Source organism: Triticum urartu, chromosome 6A, assembly GCF_056163025.1.
Source record: "Triticum urartu cultivar PI428250 chromosome 6A, HENAU_Tu73, whole genome shotgun sequence".
Taxonomy (NCBI): Eukaryota; Viridiplantae; Streptophyta; class Magnoliopsida; order Poales; family Poaceae; genus Triticum; species Triticum urartu.
Window position 1 is genome coordinate 278,945,701 of NC_141878.1, and position 18,900 is coordinate 278,964,600.

Sequence of the window (18,900 nt, forward strand, 5' to 3'; positions counted from 1 at the left end):
TGGACGCCTCCTCCTAAGCCTAAGAACCTGCCTATTCCTAAGGAATCTTTCCCGCGGGACGGTTGGGTTACCCACGCTCATATTAATGAAAATCCCACAATTAGGGGACACGATCTCTGCTTCGACAAGACGTGTCAATGACAACCACACCCCGAAACACGGAACGATGGGATGGGAAACGATTCAAAATAATGACCGAGAAGTGTAATGTCACATTACTAAAAGTTATCAGCAGATTGGATTCGTAGAATACTATACTCTCTACGGCTGTGTGTTACAGGTCCGGACACGATCAATTCGTCCGAAGACTATTCTGGAGTTCGGAAGGAAGAACCCGCCTTGCAATGTCGAAGACAGCACTACGCGTCGGATACCTTCTTATTGAAGCCAAGTTCAGGGGCTACTAACGGAGTCCTGGACTAAGGGGTCCTCGGGCGTCTGGCCTGTTAGCCATGGGCCGGACTAAGGGGCTGTGAAGATACGAAGACCGAAGACTGCACCCATGTCCGGGTGGGACTCTCCTTGGTGTGGAAGGCAAGCTTGACGACCGGATATGATAGAGGCTAAGGTGTCCCGATGTTTCGATGAGATGGTGGCTATCGTTTTCTGTGGGAGTCGACCTTGATGATCCGACTACGAACGTGCGAGACGTCGCGCCTTAGCAATCGCTAAACCAACTTCCGAGGGTTATTGACCACGCCGGAGCACGATCAACCTGACCACGAGGGTCTGTTTCCTGCGAGCAAACGAAGAACAAGAAAGAAACTAAGATTGCAATCGGGATATTGCGAATATAAGATGAAAGCTTTATTGATCAAGGTGGGGTTCTGTGACGTCTTGTGATAGAGGCAAAGGTGTCTTGGTCTGGTCGTTGGACACAAACGAAGTATACGAAGTTGCAGCTATGGCGAACTTTTAATCTAAACAAAACCCAAAGTCTAAAGACGCCCTAAGGGCTGTATATATGGAGGAAGAGGGGGAAATTTCGTGGCCCTTGAGGGTGGGGTACGAAACCAACCCTAACTCTTGTTTCCCCACACATACGGACTCTAAAAATAGCCTATACTTAAGTATTTCGAAATTACATGGGCCTGGCCCATTAATAAGGTGACGCAGCACCTAGAATAGCCTATGGACGAATATTATGAAGTGGCATCTTGTATATTTCGTCCAAGGCTTCATGCACTCCTTATGGCGGCTTCAAAGTCCTGAAATCATCACTTGTAACTCCGTTCTTGATCCCCTTGCGCATGCCATCAACTCCAGGCGTGTTCTTGCTCCAATGTTCATCCTTCTCCAAGCTAGGCCCTTCATTTGTAAGCAAAACAAATGTATCCAATTTAGGCAGCATCATAATCTCATGAACATTAGAATCATTACCAAGGAACGAAAGTACCTGGTAATTTAATTGGCGTGCGCGAGCTCTAGTAATTGGTCCAGTATATGTAACAGTAGGGGCTGTGGGTGTAACAATGGTATTGATGTCCTCATCATCCTCCCCTTCTTGAAATGAAGTCGTCCTCGACGGAAGCGCATCTTCCTCACCCAAATAAGGCTTCAAATCTGCAATGTTAAAAGTGGGACTAACCCCAAAATCTATAGGTAGCTCAAGTTTATATGCATTATCATTTATTTTCTCTAACACCTTAAAAGGACCATCAGCACGTGGCATTAGCTTTGATTTGCGCAGATTAGGAAATCTATCTTTACGCAAATGTAACCAAACAAGATCTCCAGGCGCAAACACAACATGTTTTCTACCCTTATCTCCAGCAAGTTTATATTTAGCATTCATACGCTCAATGTTTTCCTTAGTTAACTCATGCATTTTTAAAATCAATTCAGAACGTTCTTTAGCATCAAAATTAACCTTCTCTGAAGATGGAAGAGGCAACAAATCAATAGGTGCACGAGGTAGGAAACCATACACAATTTCAAAAGGGCACATCTTAGTAGTAGAATGCAATGAACGATTATAAGCAAATTCAATATGAGGCAAGCATTCTTCCCACATTTTCTTGTTATTCTTCAAAACAGCCCTAAGCATAGTAGACAAAGTTCTATTAACTACTTCAGTTTGTCCATCAGTTTGGGGGTGACAAGTAGTACTAAAAAGTAGCTTAGTCCCCAACTTAGCCCATAAACATCTCCAAAAGTGGCTAAGAAATTTAGTATCACGATCTGAAACAATAGTATTTGGCACACCATGTAAGCGAATAATTTCACGAAAGAACAAATCAGCAACATTAACAGCATCATCGCTTTTATGACATGGTATAAAGTGTGCCATTTTCGAGAACCTATCCACGACAACAAATATGCTATCCCTCCCCTTCTTTGTTCGAGGTAAACCTAAAACAAAGTCCATAGATATATCCTCCCAAGGAACACTAGGTACTGGCAAAGGCATATATAAACCATGAGGATTGAGTCGTGACTTAGCTCTTTGACATGTAGTGCAGCGAGCAACAAAACGCTCAACATCCCATCTCATCTTTGGCCAAAAGAAATGTGTAGCAAGTATATCCTCCGTCTTCTTGACGCCAAAGTGTCCCATTAATCCTCCTCCATGCGCCTCCTGCAACAACAAAAGACGAACGAAGCTAGCTGGAATGCATAGCTTGTTAGCACGAAACACAAATCCATCGTTAAGAACGAACTTGTTCCAAGTTCTCCCTTCCTTACAATTCTGCAATACATCTTTAAATTCAGCATCATGAACATATTGATCTTTGATGGTCTCCAAACCAAATATTTTAAAGTCAAGTTGTGAAAGCATAGTATAACGACGAGACAAGGCATCAGCAATAACATTTTCTTTACCCTTCTTGTGTTTAATGACATAAGGGGAAGTCTCAATGAATTCAACCCATTTAGCATGTCTACGGTTCAGTTTTGCTTGACTTTTAATGTGTTTCAAAGATTCATGACCAGAATGTATAACAAATTCCTTGGGCCATAAATAATGTTGCCATGTTTCTAAGGTCCGAACAAGAGCATATAATTCTTTATCATAAGTTGAATAGTTCAGACTAGGCCCACTCAATTTTTCAGAAAAGTATGCAACAGGTTTTCCATCTTGTAATAACACACCTCCTAATCCAATTCCACTAGCATCACATTCAAGCTCAAAAGTCTTATTGAAATTAGGAAGTTGGAGTAAAGGAGCATGTGTCAACTTATCTTTCAATACCGTGAAGGCTTCTTCCTGTGCGGTACCCCAAACAAAAGGCACATCCTTCTTTGTAAGCTCGTTGAGAGGTGCGGCAATGGTGCTGAAATCTCTCACAAAACGCCTATAGAAACCAGCGAGGCCAAGGAAACTCCTCACTTGTGTGACCGTTTTGGGCTGCGGCCAACTCTCAATAGCTTCAATCTTGGCTTTATCAACTTCAATTCCCTGTGGAGTAACAACATAGCCAAGAAAAGATACTCGGTCGGTGCAAAAGGTGCACTTTCCAAGGTTTCCAAACAAACGTGCATCACGTAGAGCAATAAAAACAGCACGTAAATGTTCCAAATGTTCCTCCAAAGATTTGCTATAAATCAATATGTCATCGAAGTAAACTACCACAAATCGTCCAATGAAAGCACGTAAAACTTCGTTCATTAACCTCATGAAAGTACTAGGTGCATTAGTTAACCCAAAAGGCATGACTAACCACTCATATAATCCAAACTTAGTTTTAAATGTTGTTTTCCATTCATCACCCAATTTCATACGAATTTGATGGTATCCACTACGCAAATCAACTTTGGAGAATATTGTAGAGCCACTCAATTCATCAAGCATATCATCTAGCCTAGGAATAGGATGACGATAACGAATAGTAATATTATTTATGCCTCTACAATCAACGCACATACGCGACGTACCATCCTTTTTCGGCATTAAAATGATAGGAACAGCACAAGGACTAAGGGATTCGCGTATATAACCTTTGTCGAGCAGTTCTTGTACTTGACGCATAATCTCCTTCGTCTCCTCTGGATTGGTACGGTATGGTGCACGGTTGGGTAGCGAAGCACCGGGAATTAAGTCAATTTGATGCTCAATCCCTCGAATAGGTGGTAATCCCGGTGGCACGTCTTGTGGAAAGACGTCAGCGAACTCCTGCAAAATGTTAGTGACAGCAGGGGGCAAAGAGGAAGGCACGTCCTCGAATGAAAATAATGCCTCTTTGCACACAAAAGCATAGCAAACAGATTTGCTAAAATCTAGCTCATCAATATCAGATTTGGTGGCAAGTAAACATGCACTTTTCAATTTAATTTCAGAAACAACAGTAGATGGTTTATTATTAGGCTTCATTTCGTGCTCAAATTCTTTTGCCACAATCTGATTTTCACTCTTATTTGTCTCCTGTTTTGCTTTATTAGCTCTATTAATATCATCTTTCAAAATGGAATCAGGAGTCATAGGAAGCAAAGTAATATTTCTATCGTTATGAACAAGAGTATACTGATTGTTTCTACCATGGTGTACAGAATTTTTATCAAATTGCCATGGTCTACCAAGTAATAAGGAACATGCTTGCATAGGTACCACATCACAATCAACATAATCAGCATATGTAGAGATACTAAAATGCACACGAATAGTACGTGTTACCTTAACCTTGCCGCTGTTGTTGAACCATTGAATGTAGTAAGGATGTGGATGTGGTCTTGTGGTGAGAGATAGCTTCTCCACCATCTCCATGCTAGCCAAGTTATTGGAGCTCCCTCCATCTATGATCACGCGAACAGAACGTTTCTTCACAACTCCCTTTGTATGGAACAAATTATGCCTCTGATTTTGCTCAGCTTGTGTAACCTGCACACTCAAAACACGTTGAGCAACTAAACATTCATACCTGTCAGCATCTTCAGGAGCCATGTATTGCGTCTCATGATGAGAATCGTCTCCACCGTGTTCTTCACGTGTAATAAGAGCCAAAGTCTCCTCATCATAGTCACTAGCGGACTCATACCCACCATCCCCAGTAACAATCATCACACGCTTAGATGGGCATTCTCTCACATAATGACCTCCACCCTTGCAACGTTGACAAATAATATCATGTGTTTGCCCTGTTGATGCCATGGATGAAGAAGAGCTCTTTGCAGGCCCAGAAGGTGTGCTCTTGGCAGATAGTGGTGATTGTGCCTGCTTTATTGTATCACGGTTGGAGGTGGCAGCCGACGGAGGCGCCGGTGTAGCAGAACGTGTGGAAGTAGATGATGCACGTGGTGTCCATGATGAAGGTCGACCTGCAGAAAAGTTAGTCCGCGCCAATTCCTGTCGATCCTGCACTTCACGTTCAGCTTTACAAGCAAGATGGAATAAACGAGTGATATTAGTATACTCCTTATACTCTAGAATCGTCTGAATCTCTCTATTTAATCCACCCATAAAACGTGCAAGCATAGCTTCATTCTCCTCAACAATACCACATCTAATCATGCCAGTTTGTAATTCTTGATAATATTCTTCTACAGAATTTTTTCCCTGTCTTAAGCACTGCAATTTTTGAAGTAATTCACGTTGATAATATGGTGGAACCCAACGAGTACGCATAGCATTTTTCAAAGCAGCCCAAGTAGCCGGAATAGGATATAATCTACAATGCTCAGACCACCAAACACATGCAAAACTAGTGAATGCACAAACAGCAGCAGGAACACGTCTCTCCTCGGGATATTGTAAACATGTAAATCGTTGTTCAGTTTCTAACTCCCAAGTAAGATATATATCAGGAACATATCTACCCTCAAATGGTGGAATATTCAATTTTAGTTTAGGGAGATGGTCATGATCTCGTACCTGAGGGTGAGCCCTACCATTGCCATTATTTGCGTGTGGATGACCTGGTGGTTGCTGTGCTGGTGGTGGCACGTAGTTCTGATTTTGATCAACCTCATCCTCATAATCTCCCACATAATCATCCTCCTCCACATCAGCAGTAGGAGCCACAGAAGTATCAACAGCATGATAGGGGCAAAGGTGTCCCGATGTTTCGATGAGATGGTGGCTATCGTTTTCTGTGGGAGTCGACCTTGACGATCCGACTACGATCGTGCGAGACGTCGCGCCTTAGCAATCGCTAAACCAACTTCCGAGGGGTTATTGACCACGCCGGAGCACGATCAACCTGACCACGAGGGCCTGTTTCCTGCGAGCAAACGAAGAACAAGCAAGTAACTGAGATTGCAATCTGGATATTGCGAATATAAGATGAAAGCTTTATTGATCAAGGTGGGGTTCTGTGACGTCTTGGTCTGGTCGTTGGACACAAACGAAGTACATGAAGTTGCAGCTATGGCGAACTTTTAATCTAAACAAAACCCCAAAGTCTAAACGACACCCTAAGGGCTGTATATATGGAGGAAGAGAGGGGAATTTCGTGGCCCTTGAGGGTGGGGTCCGAAACCAACCCTAACTCTTGTTTCCCCACACATACGGACTCTAAAAATAGCCTATACTTAAGTATTTCGAAATTACATGGGCCTGGCCCATTAATAAGGTGACGCAGCACCTAGAATAGCCTATGGACGAATATTATGAAGTGGCATCTTGTATATTTCGTCCATGGCTTCATGCACTCCTTATGGCGGCTTCAAAGTCCTGAAATCATCACTTGTAACTCCGTTCTTGATCCCCTTGCGCATGCCATCAACTTCATGCGTGTTCTTGCTCCAATGTTCATCCTTCTCCAAGCTAGGCCCTTCATTTGAAAGCAAAACAAATGTATCCAATTTAGGCAGCATCATAATCTCATGAACATTAGAATCATTACCAAGAAACGAAAGTACCTGGTAATTTAATTGGCGTGCGCGAGCTCTAGTAATTGGTCCAGTATATGTAACAGTAGGGGCTGTGGGTGTAACAATGGTATTGATGTCCTCATCATCCTCCCCTTCTTGAAATGAAGTCGTCCTCGACGAAAGCTCATCTTCCTCACCCAGATAAGGCTTCAAATCTGCAATATTAAAAGTGGGACTAACCCCAAAATCTACAGGTAGCTCAAGTTTATATGCATTATCATTTATTTTCTCTAAAACCTTAAAAGGACCATCAGCACGTGGCATTAGCTTTGATTTGCGCAGATTAGGAAATCTATCTTTACGCAAATGTAACCAAACAAGATCTCCAGGTGCAAACACAACATGTTTTCTACCCTTATCTCCAGCAAGTTTATATTTAGCATTCATACGCTCAATGTTTTCCTTAGTTAACTCATGCATTTTTAAAATCAATTCAGAACGTTCTTTAGCATCAAAATTAACCTTCTCCGAAGATGGAAGAGGCAACAAATCAATAGGTGCACGAGGTAGGAAACCATACACAATTTCAAAAGGGCACATCTTCGTAGTAGAATGCAATGAACGATTATAAGCAAATTCAATATGAGGCAAGCATTCTTCCCACATTTTCTTGTTATTCTTCAAAACAGCCCTAAGCATAGTAGACAATGTTCTATTGACTACTTCAGTTTGTCCATCAGTTTGGGGGTGACAAGTAGTACTAAAAAGCAGCTTAGTCCCCAACTTAGCCCATAAACATCTCCAAAAGTGGCTAAGAAATTTAGTATCACGATATGAAACAATAGTATTTGGCACACCATGTAAGCGAATAATTTCACGAAAGAACAAATCAGCAACATTAACAGCATCATCGCTTTTATGACATGGTATAAAGTGTGCCATTTTCGAGAACCTATCCACGACAACAAATATGCTATCCCTCCCCTTCTTTGTTCGAGGTAAACCTAAAACAAAGTCCATAGATATATCCTCCCAAGGAACACTAGGTACAGGCAAAGGCATATATAAACCATGAGGATTGAGTCGTGACTTAGCTCTTTGACATGTAGTGCAGCGAGCAACAAAACGCTCAACATCCCGTCTCATCTTTGGCCAAAAGAAATGTGTAGCAAGTATATCCTCCGTCTTCTTGACGCCAAAGTGTCCCATTAATCCTCCTCCATGCGCCTCCTGCAACAACAAAAGACGAACGGAGCTAGCTGGAATGCATAGCTTGTTAGCACGAAACACAAATCCATCGTTAAGAACGAACTTGTTCCAAGTTCTCCCTTCCTTACAATTCTGCAATACATCTTTAAATTCAGCATCATTAACATATTGATCCTTGATGGTCTCCACACCAAATATTTTAAAGTCAAGTTGTGAAAGCATAGTATAACGACAAGACAAGGCATCAGCAATAACATTTTCTTTACCCTTCTTGTGTTTAATCACATAAGGGAAAGTCTCAATGAATTCAACCCATTTAGCATGTCGACGGTTCAGTTTTGCTTGACTTTTAATGTGTTTCAAAGATTCATGATCAGAATGTATAACAAATTCCTTGGGCCATAAATAATGTTGCCATGTTTCTAAGGTCCGAACAAGAGCATATAATTCTTTATCATAAGTAGAATAGTTCAGACTAGGCCCACTCAATTTTTCAGAAAAGTATGCAACAGGTTTCCCATCTTGTAATAACACACCTCCTAATCCAATTCCACTAGCATCACATTCAAGCTCAAAAGTCTTATTGAAATTAGGAAGTTGGAGTAAAGGAGCATGTGTCAACTTACCTTTCAATACCGTGAAGGCTTCTTCCTGTGCGGTACCCCAAACAAAAGGTACATCCTTCTTTGTAAGCTCGTTGAGAGGTGCAGCAATGGTGCTGAAATCTCTCACAAAACGCCTATAGAAACCAGCGAGGCCAAGGAAACTCCTCACTTGTGTGACCGTTTTGGGCTGCGGCCAACTCTCAATAGCTTCAATCTTGGCTTTATCAACTTCAATTCCCTGTGGAGTAACAACATAGCCAAGAAAAGATACTCGGTCGGTGCAAAAGGTGCACTTTCCAAGGTTACCAAACAAACGTGCATCACGTAGAGCAATAAAAACAGCACGTAAATGTTCCAAATGTTCCTCCAAAGATTTGCTATAAATCAATATGTCATCAAAGTAAACTACCACAAATCGTCCAATGAAAACACGTAAAACTTCATTCATTAACCTCATGAAAGTACTAGGTGCATTAGTTAACCCAAAAGGCATGACTAACCACTCATATAATCCAAACTTAGTTTTAAATGCTGTTTTCCATTCATCTCCCAATTTCATACGAATTTGATGGTAACCACTACGCAAATCAACTTTGGAGAATATTGTAGAGCCACTCAATTCATCAAGCATATCATCTAGCCTAGGAATAGGATGACGATAACGAATAGTAATATTATTAATGCCTCTACAATCAACGCACATACGTGATGTACCATCCTTTTTCGGCACTAAAATGATAGGAACAGCACAAGGACTAAGGGATTCGCGTATGTAACCTTTGTCGAGCAGTTCTTGTACTTGACGCATAATCTCCTTCGTCTCCTCTGGATTGGTACGGTATGGTGCCCGGTTGGGTAATGATGCACCGGGAATTAAGGCAATTTGATGCTCAATCCCGCGAATAGGTGGTAATCCCGGTGGCACGTCTTGTGGAAAGATGTCGGCGAACTCCTGCAAAATGTTAGTGACAGCAGGAGGCAAAGAGGAAGGCATGTCCTCGAATGAAAATAATGCCTCTTTGCACACAAAAGCATAGCAAACAGATTTGCTAAAATCTAGATCATCAATATCAGATTTGGTGGCAAGTAAACATGCACTTTTCAATTTAATTTCAGAAGCAACACTAGATTGTTTATTATTATTAGGCTGCATTTGTTGCTCAAATTCTTTTGCCACAATCTGATTTTCACTCTTAGTTTTCTCCTGTTTTGCTTTATTAGCTCTATTAATATCATCTTTCAAAATGGAATCAGGAGTCATAGGAAGCAAAGTAATATTTTTATCCTTATGAACAAGAGTATACTGATTGTTTCTACCATGGTGAATAGAATTTTTATCAAATTGCCATGGTCTACCAAGTAATAAGGAACATGCTTGCATCGGTACCACATCACAATCAACATAATCAGCATATGTAGAGATACTAAAATGCACACGAACAGTACGTGTTACCTTAACCTTGCCGCTGTTGTTGAACCATTGGATGTAGTAAGGATGTGGATGTGGTCTGGTGGTGAGAGATAGCTTCTCCACCATCTCGATGCTAGCCAAGTTGTTGCAACTCCCTCCATCTATGATCACGCGAACAGAACGTTCCTTCACAACTCCCTTTGTATGGAACAAATTATGCCTCTGATTTTGCTCAGCTTGTGTAACCTGCACACTCAAAACACGTTGAGCAACTAAACATTCATACCTGTCAGCATCTTCAGGAGCCATGTATTGCGTCTCATGTTCAGAATCGTCTCCACCGTGTTCGTCACGTGTAATAAGAGCCAAAGTCTCCTCATCATAGTCACTAGCGGACTCATACCCACCATCCTCAGTAACAATCATCACACGCTTAGATGGGCATTCTCTCGCATAATGACCTCCACCCTTGCAACGTCGACAAATAATATCATGTGTTTGCCCTGTTGATGCCATGGATGAAGAAGAGCTCTTTGCAGGCCCAGAAGGTGTGCTCTTGGCAGATAGTGGTGATTGTGCCTGCTTTATTGTATCACGGTTGGAGGTGGCAGCCGACGGAGGCGCCGGTGTAGCAGAACGTGTGGAAGTAGATGATGCACGTGGTGTCCATGAAGAAGGTCGACCTGCAGAAAAGTTAGTCCGCACCAATGCCTGTCGATCCTGCACTTCACGTTCAGCTTTACAAGCAAGATGGAATAAACGAGTGATATTAGTATACTCCTTATACTCTAGAATCGTCTGAATCTCTCTATTTAATCCACCCATAAAACGTGCAAGCATAGCTTCATTCTCCTCAACAATACCACATCTAATCATGCCAGTTTGTAATTCCTGATAATATTCTTCTACAGAATTTTTTCCCTGTCTTAAGCGCTGCAATTTTTGAAGTAATTCACGTTGATAATATGGTGGAACCCAACGAGTACGCATAGCATTTTTCAAAGCAGCCCAAGTAGCCGGAATAGGATATAATCTACAATGCTCAGACCACCAAACACATGCAAAACTAGTGAATGCACAAACAGCAGCAGGAACACGTCTCTCCTCGGGATATTGTAAACATGTAAATCGTTGTTCAGTTTCTAACTCCCAAGTAAGATATATATCAGGAACATATCTACCCTCAAATGGTGGAATATTCAATTTTAGTTTAGGGAGATGGTCATGATCTCGTACCTGAGGGTGAGCCCTACCATTGCCATTATTTGCATGTGGATGACCTGGTGGTTGCTGTGCTGGTGGTGGCACGTAGTTCTGATTTTGATCAACCTCATCCTCATAATCTCCCACATAATCATCCTCCTCCACATCAGCAGTAGGAGCCACAGAAGTATCAACAGCATGATAGGGGCAAAGGTGTCCCGATGTTTCGATGAGATGGTGGCTATCGTTTTCTGTGGGAGTCGACCTTGACGATCCGACTACGATCGTGCGAGACGTCGCGCCTTAGCAATCGCTAAACCAACTTCCGAGGGGTTATTGACCACGCTGGAGCACGATCAACCTGACCACGAGGGCCTGTTTCCTGCGAGCAAACGAAGAACAAGCAAGAAACTGAGATTGCAATCTGGATATTGCGAATATAAGATGAAAGCTTTATTGATCAAGGTGGGGTTCTGTGACGTCTTGGTCTGGTCGTTGGACACAAACGAAGTACGTGAAGTTGCAGCTATGGCGAACTTTTAATCTAAACAAAACCCCAAAGTCTAAACGACGCCCTAAGGGCTGTATATATGGAGGAAGAGAGGGGAATTTCGTGGCCCTTGAGGGTGGGGTCCGAAACCAACCCTAACTCTTGTTTCCCCACACATACGGACTCTAAAAATAGCCTATACTTAAGTATTTCGAAATTACATGGGCCTGGCCCATTAATAAGGTGACGCAGCACCTAGAATAGCCTATGGACGAATATTATGAAGTGGCATCTTGTATATTTCGTCCATGGCTTCATGCACTCCTTATGGCGGCTTCAAAGTCCTGAAATCATCACTTGTAACTCCGTTCTTGATCCCCTTGCGCATGCCATCAACTTCATGCGTGTTCTTGCTCCAATGTTCATCCTTCTCCAAGCTAGGCCCTTCATTTGAAAGCAAAACAAATGTATCCAATTTAGGCAGCATCATAATCTCATGAACATTAGAATCATTACCAAGAAACGAAAGTACCTGGTAATTTAATTGGCGTGCGCGAGCTCTAGTAATTGGTCCAGTATATGTAACAGTAGGGGCTGTGGGTGTAACAATGGTATTGATGTCCTCATCAGGATATGTAGATTCCTTTCTTTGTAACCGACCTTTTGTAACCATAGATCCTCCCGGTGTCTATATAAACCGGAGGACTTAGTCCGGATAGGAGAATGATTATCATAGCCATACAAGCTAGACCTCTAGGGTTTAGCCATCACGATCTCGAGGTAGATCAACTCTTGTAATACTCATATTCATCAATATCAATCAAGCAGGACGTAGGGTATTACCTCCATAGAGAGGGCCCGAACCTGGGTAAACATCGTGTCCCTTGTCTCCTCTTACCATCGACCTTAGACGCACAGTTCGGGACCCGCTACCCGAGATCCGCCGGTTTTGACACCGACATCCCCCTCGGTGGCATCTCTCCAACGAAGAACTGCGGGAACCGGATCCACGTGCGCGGAGGCATCGCCGCCCACAGCACGAACTCATGCGAGGAGGCCTCGGCATGGGTTCGCAAGACAGACGGCCGCGCGGCCCCAACCTGGTCCCCGCAGCTCGCGCAGAGTGGGACGCTGCCACCTTCTCCCAAGTCTGGCGCCCGAGCGTACAGAGGAAGTGGGAAGCCAGGGGGTGGCCACTCATACCAGGGCCACGTCACCTCCTTCCTCGCCCCGGCGTCATGAGGGTGTTGGGACCTATTCTTCGGCGAAAGCAGCTCGGGCTCCACAAGGGGGGTCTTTCCCTTTTCCGCTGCGGAAAACCTCCTGATCGGCGCCATGGATGTCTCGGCAAGTTAGCAAGATGGAGGGACCAAGAGGAAGAAGAAGGAGCGGACTAGGAGAAGGTAGAGATGAGTGAGGGGGGCTCCGCCCCTTCCTTCATTTATAGCCAGGAGGAGGCCAACCGCCAGTCACCACGATCGCACGTAATGATGATTTTCCTCTGCATGCAGCGGAGTCTCGTCAAGTCGGACACTTGCCGAGGCAACATGGGGAAGCGGAGGCACCCACGTCCCATCATCGCCACGCGTCAACTAAGGCCGCAGGCGGTTGGGGCCCATGGCGCTCCGCACTTGCCCTTTGGCATTGCCTCGAAGCCAAGCTCGAGCGCGCCTTGGGCCCAGGAGCTACTGTCGGCGTCCTGGGAATGAGGTACCCAGACTTGCCTGCCTGAGGCCCAAGGTGTGGCTCCACTAGCGGCCTGGTATGGCCCAGTTTTAGCAGCATGACTCAAGACCCTCACGAGGGGCCAAGCCTCGCGAGGCGGACGACACCAACACCTCCCCAAGGGGCGGCTCACCAGGCTGGCTCCCGAGGAGCAGAGATATCAAGGAAACGTGCACCTCGCGAGGTTCACATGACATGAGACATGACGACCAAGGCCAGGCGAGCGCCAACGGGCGCAGCGTACCAGTTTCCCCTTTGGTGCCAAGGGGGAATGCGCAGGCGCGGATTCCCGAGGAAGCAGGCAAAGGTTTCCATATTCGTGCAACAAGACCAAGCCCACCGGACGACAGGACGGAGGTCATCGCAGAGCCCACTACAGCGTCACCACCAGAGTCTTTGCAGGCGAAGACTACTTTTGTCATGATAACTTGTACTAGTTGTCCCCCTTTGAATTTGGCCATTGTGGGATCCCTTGCCGCCTACATTTGGGATGAGGACCAAGGCCACTATAAATAGGAGTTATCCACCACCGTAGAACGGACGGATCGAGGAGACCACCCACCCACCCACCAGCTCATCGAGCACAAGAGCACCTCACCTCCTGAGGCTGTTCAACCACTGTACTAGTTCATCCTCAGCCCCTCGAGGCAATCCACCACAAAGCTAGAGTAGGGTATTACACCACAAGGTGGCCCGAACCAGGATAAATCGCTGTTTCTCTTGTCCCTTTGGTTCGTCGAGCTAGGCTGTGGGATCGTTGGGCCGGCAGGTCAGGGAGAAGGAGTTCTTTGCATGCACCCTAGTGTTCGAACCTCTCAAGGGTCTGCGGAGCCCTGAATTCGACAATCCCAACTTGTGGTGGAATCATAGTCTCCATCATCCTTTCCTCACATGGGACAATGCTCTAATAATGAAGATCATCACACTTTTATTTACTTACAACTCAAAAATTACAACTCAATACTTAGAACAAAATATGACTCTATATTAATGCCTCCGGTGGTGTACTGGGATGTGAATGAATCAAGAGTGACATGTATGAAAGAATTATGAGTGGTGGCTTAGCCACAAATACGATGTCAACTACATGATCATGCAAAGCAATATGACAATGATGGAGCGTGTCATAAGAAACGGAACGGCGGAAAGTTGCATGGCAATATATCTCGGGATGGCTATGGAAATTCCATAATAGGTAGGTATGGTGGCTGTTTTGAGGAAGGATATGTGGTGGGTTTATGGTACCGGAGAAAGTTGCACGGTACTAGAGAGGCTAGCAATGGCAGAAAGGCGAGAGTGTGTATAATCCATGGACTCAACATTAGTCATAAAGAACTCACATACTTATTGCAAAAATATATTAGTCATCGAAACAAAAGTACTATGTGCATGCTCCTAGGGGGATATATTGGTAGGAGAATACCATCGCTCGTCCCTGACCGCCACTCATAATGTAGACAATCAATAAATAAATTATGCTCCGCCTTCATCACATAACGGTCCACCATACGTGCATGCTACGAGACTCACAAACCTTAACACAAGTATTTCTCAAATTCACAACTACTTACTAGCATGACTCTAATATCACCATATTCATATCTCAAAACAATCATAAGGAATCAAACTTCTCATAGTATTCAATGCACTTTATATGAAAGTTTTTATTATATCCCTCTTGGATGCCTATCATATTAGGACTAATTTTATAACCAAAGCAAATTACCATGCTGTTTAGAGACTCTCAAAATAATATAAGTGAAGTACTGGAGTTCATCAATTTCTATAAAATACAACCACCGTCATGCTCTAAAAAGATATAAGTGAAGCACTAGAGCAAATTTGCCTAGCTCAAAAGATATAAGTGAAGCACATAGAGCATTCTAATAAATCATGATACATGCATGTCTCTCCCAAAAGGTGTGTACAGAAAGGATGATTGTGGCAAACTAAAAATCGAAGACTCAAACCATACAATATGCTCCAAGCAAAACACATATCATGTGGTGAATAAAAATGTAGCCTCAAGTAAAGTTACCGATAAACGAAGACGAAAGAGGGGATGCCTTCCCGGGGCTTCCCCAAGCTTAGGCTCTTTGGCCTCCTTGAATATTACCTTGGGGTGCATTGGGCATCCCCAAGCTTAGGCTCTTGCCACTCCTTGTTCCATAGTCCATCAAATCCTTACCCAAAACTTGAAAACTTACAAACACAAAACTCCAACAGAAAATCTCTTAAGCTCTGTTAGTATAAGAAAATAAATCACTACTTTTGGTACTATTGTGAACTCATTATTTATTTATATTGGTGTAGTATCTACTGTATTCCAACTTTTCCCTGGTTCATACCCCCCGATACTAGCCATAGATGCATCAAAATAAGCAAACAACACGCAAAAAACAGAATCTGTCAAAAAGAGAACAGTTTGTAGCAATCTGGATATTTCGAATACTTATGTAACTCCAAAAATCCTGAGAAATTAGGAAGTCCTAGACAATTTGCTTACAATTTTTTTCAGAAATAATCAGTATTTTATCGCGCTTCCATTAAAAACGAAAACTAATCTCCTGGGCGCAAAAGTTTTTGTTTTTTAGCAGGATCAAATCAACTGTCACCGTAAGCTATCCCAAATGTCTTACTTGGCACAAACACTAAATTAAACACAAAACCACAACTAACCAGAGGCTAGATGAAATATTTATTGCAAAAAATAACCTAAACAGAAAAAAAGGGTTGCCTACCAACAAGCGCTATTGTTTAACGCCCCTAGCTAGGCATAAAACATGAATAGATCTAAGTGTTATCACCTTTGGCATGAAATCCATAAGTGGCTCTCATAATAGATTCATAAGGAAATTTAATTTTCTTTCTTGGAAAGTAGTTCATGCCTTTCCTTAACGGAAACTGAAATCTAATGTTTCCTTCTTTCATATCAATAATTGCACCAATCGTTCTAAGGAAACGTCTACCAAGAATAATAGGACATGTAGGATTGCAATCTATATCAAGAACAATGAAATCTACAGGCACATAATTCCTATTTGCAACAATAAGAACATCATTAATCCTTCCCATGGGTTTCTTAATAGTGGAATCCACAAGATTCAAATTTAAGGAACAATCATCAAATTCACGGAAACCTAGCACATCACATAAAGTTTTTGGAATCGTGGAAACACTAGCACCCAAATCACACAAAGCATAGCACTCATAATCTTTAATTTCAATCTTAATAGTAGGTTCCCACTCATCATAAAGTTTTTTAGGGATAAAAACTTCCAATTCAAGCTTTTCTTTAAAAGATTGCATCATAGCATCAACGATATGTTTAGTAAAAGTTTTGTTTTGATTATAAGCATGAGGAGAATTCAACATGGATTGCAACAAGGAAAGACAATCTATTAAAGAACAATTATCATAATTAAATTCCTTGAAATCCAAAAGAGTGGGTTCATTGCTACTTAAAGTTTTGACCTCTCCAATCCCACTTTTATCAATTTTAGCATCAAGATCTAAAAACTCCGAATCATTGGGATGCCTTCTAACTAAGTTGACTCATCTCCAGTCCCATCTTTATCAATATTAACATTGGAAAACAAAGATTCAATAGGAGTCACATAAATCACTTTAAGATCTTCATCATTATTTTCACGGAAACTAGAAGAACACACTTTTATAAACCAATCTTTCTTAGCACGCATCTTAGCGGTTCTTTCTTTGCACTCATCAATGGAAATTCTCATGGCTCTGAGAGACTCATTGATATCATGCTTAGGTGGAATAGATCTAAGTTTCAAATAATCAACATCAAGAGAAATTATATCCACGTTCCTAGCCAAATCATCAATCTTAAGCAATTTTTCTTCAATCAAAGCATTGAATTTTTTTTGCGAACTTATAGATTCTTTAACACTATTCTCAAAATCAGAGGTCATCTTCTTATAATTGCCATAAGATTTGTTGTAGGAATTACCATAATTATTAGAGGAATTACTAGGAAATGGCCTAGGAAAATTACCTCTATACGCGTTATTACCAAATTTGTTCCTACCAACAAAATTCACATCCATAGATTCATTATTGTTTTCAATCAAAGTAGACAAAGGCATATCATTAGGATCAATAGTAGCACTCTTATTAGCAAGCAATTTCATAAGCTCATCTATCTTTCCACTCAAAACATTAATCTCTTCAATTGCATGTAGTTTTTTACTAGTGGAAGATCTTTAGGTATGCCATTGAGAATAATTAATCATAATATTATCTAGGAGTTTAGTAGCTTCTCCTAGGGTAATTTCCATGAAAGTGCCTCCCGCAGCCGAATCTAAAAGATTTCTAGAATGAAAATTCCATCGAGCATAAAAAAATTGTATAATCATCCACGAATTCAAACCATGAATAGGGCAATTTCTATCATAAATTTTATCCTCTCCCAAGATTGTGCAACATGTTCATGATCAAGTTGCTTAAAATTCATAATATCGTTCCTAAGGGAGATGATCTTAGCAGGAGGAAAATACTTGGAAATAAAAGCGTCTTTACACGTGTTCGATGAATCAATACTGTTTTTAGGCAAAGATGAAAACCAAGTTTTAGCACAATCTCGAAGTGAGAACAGAAATAGCTTCAATTTAACAATATCATTATCCACATCATTTTTCTTTTGCATATCACACAATTCAATGAAATTATTAAGATGGGATGTGGCGTCTTCATTGGGAAGGCCAGAAAATTGATCTTTCATAACAAGATTCAGCAAAGCGGCATTAATTTCACAAGTTTCCGCATTAGCATCGAAAGCAATCGAAGTACTAATAAAATCATTGTTGTTGGTATTGTAAAAGTCACACAATTTGATATTATCTTGAGCCATCATGACAAAGCAAGCAATCCAACACATGAGCGCACAAAAAGCAAGCGAAAGAGACGAACGGAAGAAGGGCGAAGAAAAGGCGAATCTTTTTGAAAATCATTTTAGAAGTGGGGGAGTGGAAAATGAGAGGCAAATGGCAAATAATGTAATTTGAGGGATGAGAGTTTATGATGGGTACTTCGTATGTCTCGTCTTGGCGTAGATCTCCCCGGCAACGGCACCAGAAATCCTTCATGCTACCTCTTGAGCTTGCGTTGGTTCTTCCCTTGAAGAGGAAAGGGTGATGCAACAAAGTAGAGTAAGTATTTCCCTCAGTTTTGAGAACCAAGGTATCAATCCAGTAGGCAACAACGCGCAAGCCACCGAATACATATACAAACAAACGCCAACCTTGCACCCAACGTGATAAAGGGGTTGTCAATCCCTTCATGGTTATTTGCAATGTGAGATCTGATAGAGATAGATAAACGGCGAAGTAATGTTTTTGGTATTTTGGGGTTTATGGAATGGAAAGTAAAAGATTGCAAAGAAAGTAAATAGGAAAGTAAAAGTGTAGATCGGAAACCTATATGATGGAAAATAGACCCGGGGGCCATAGGTTTCACTAGAGGCTTCTCTCAAGAAAGGAATTATTACG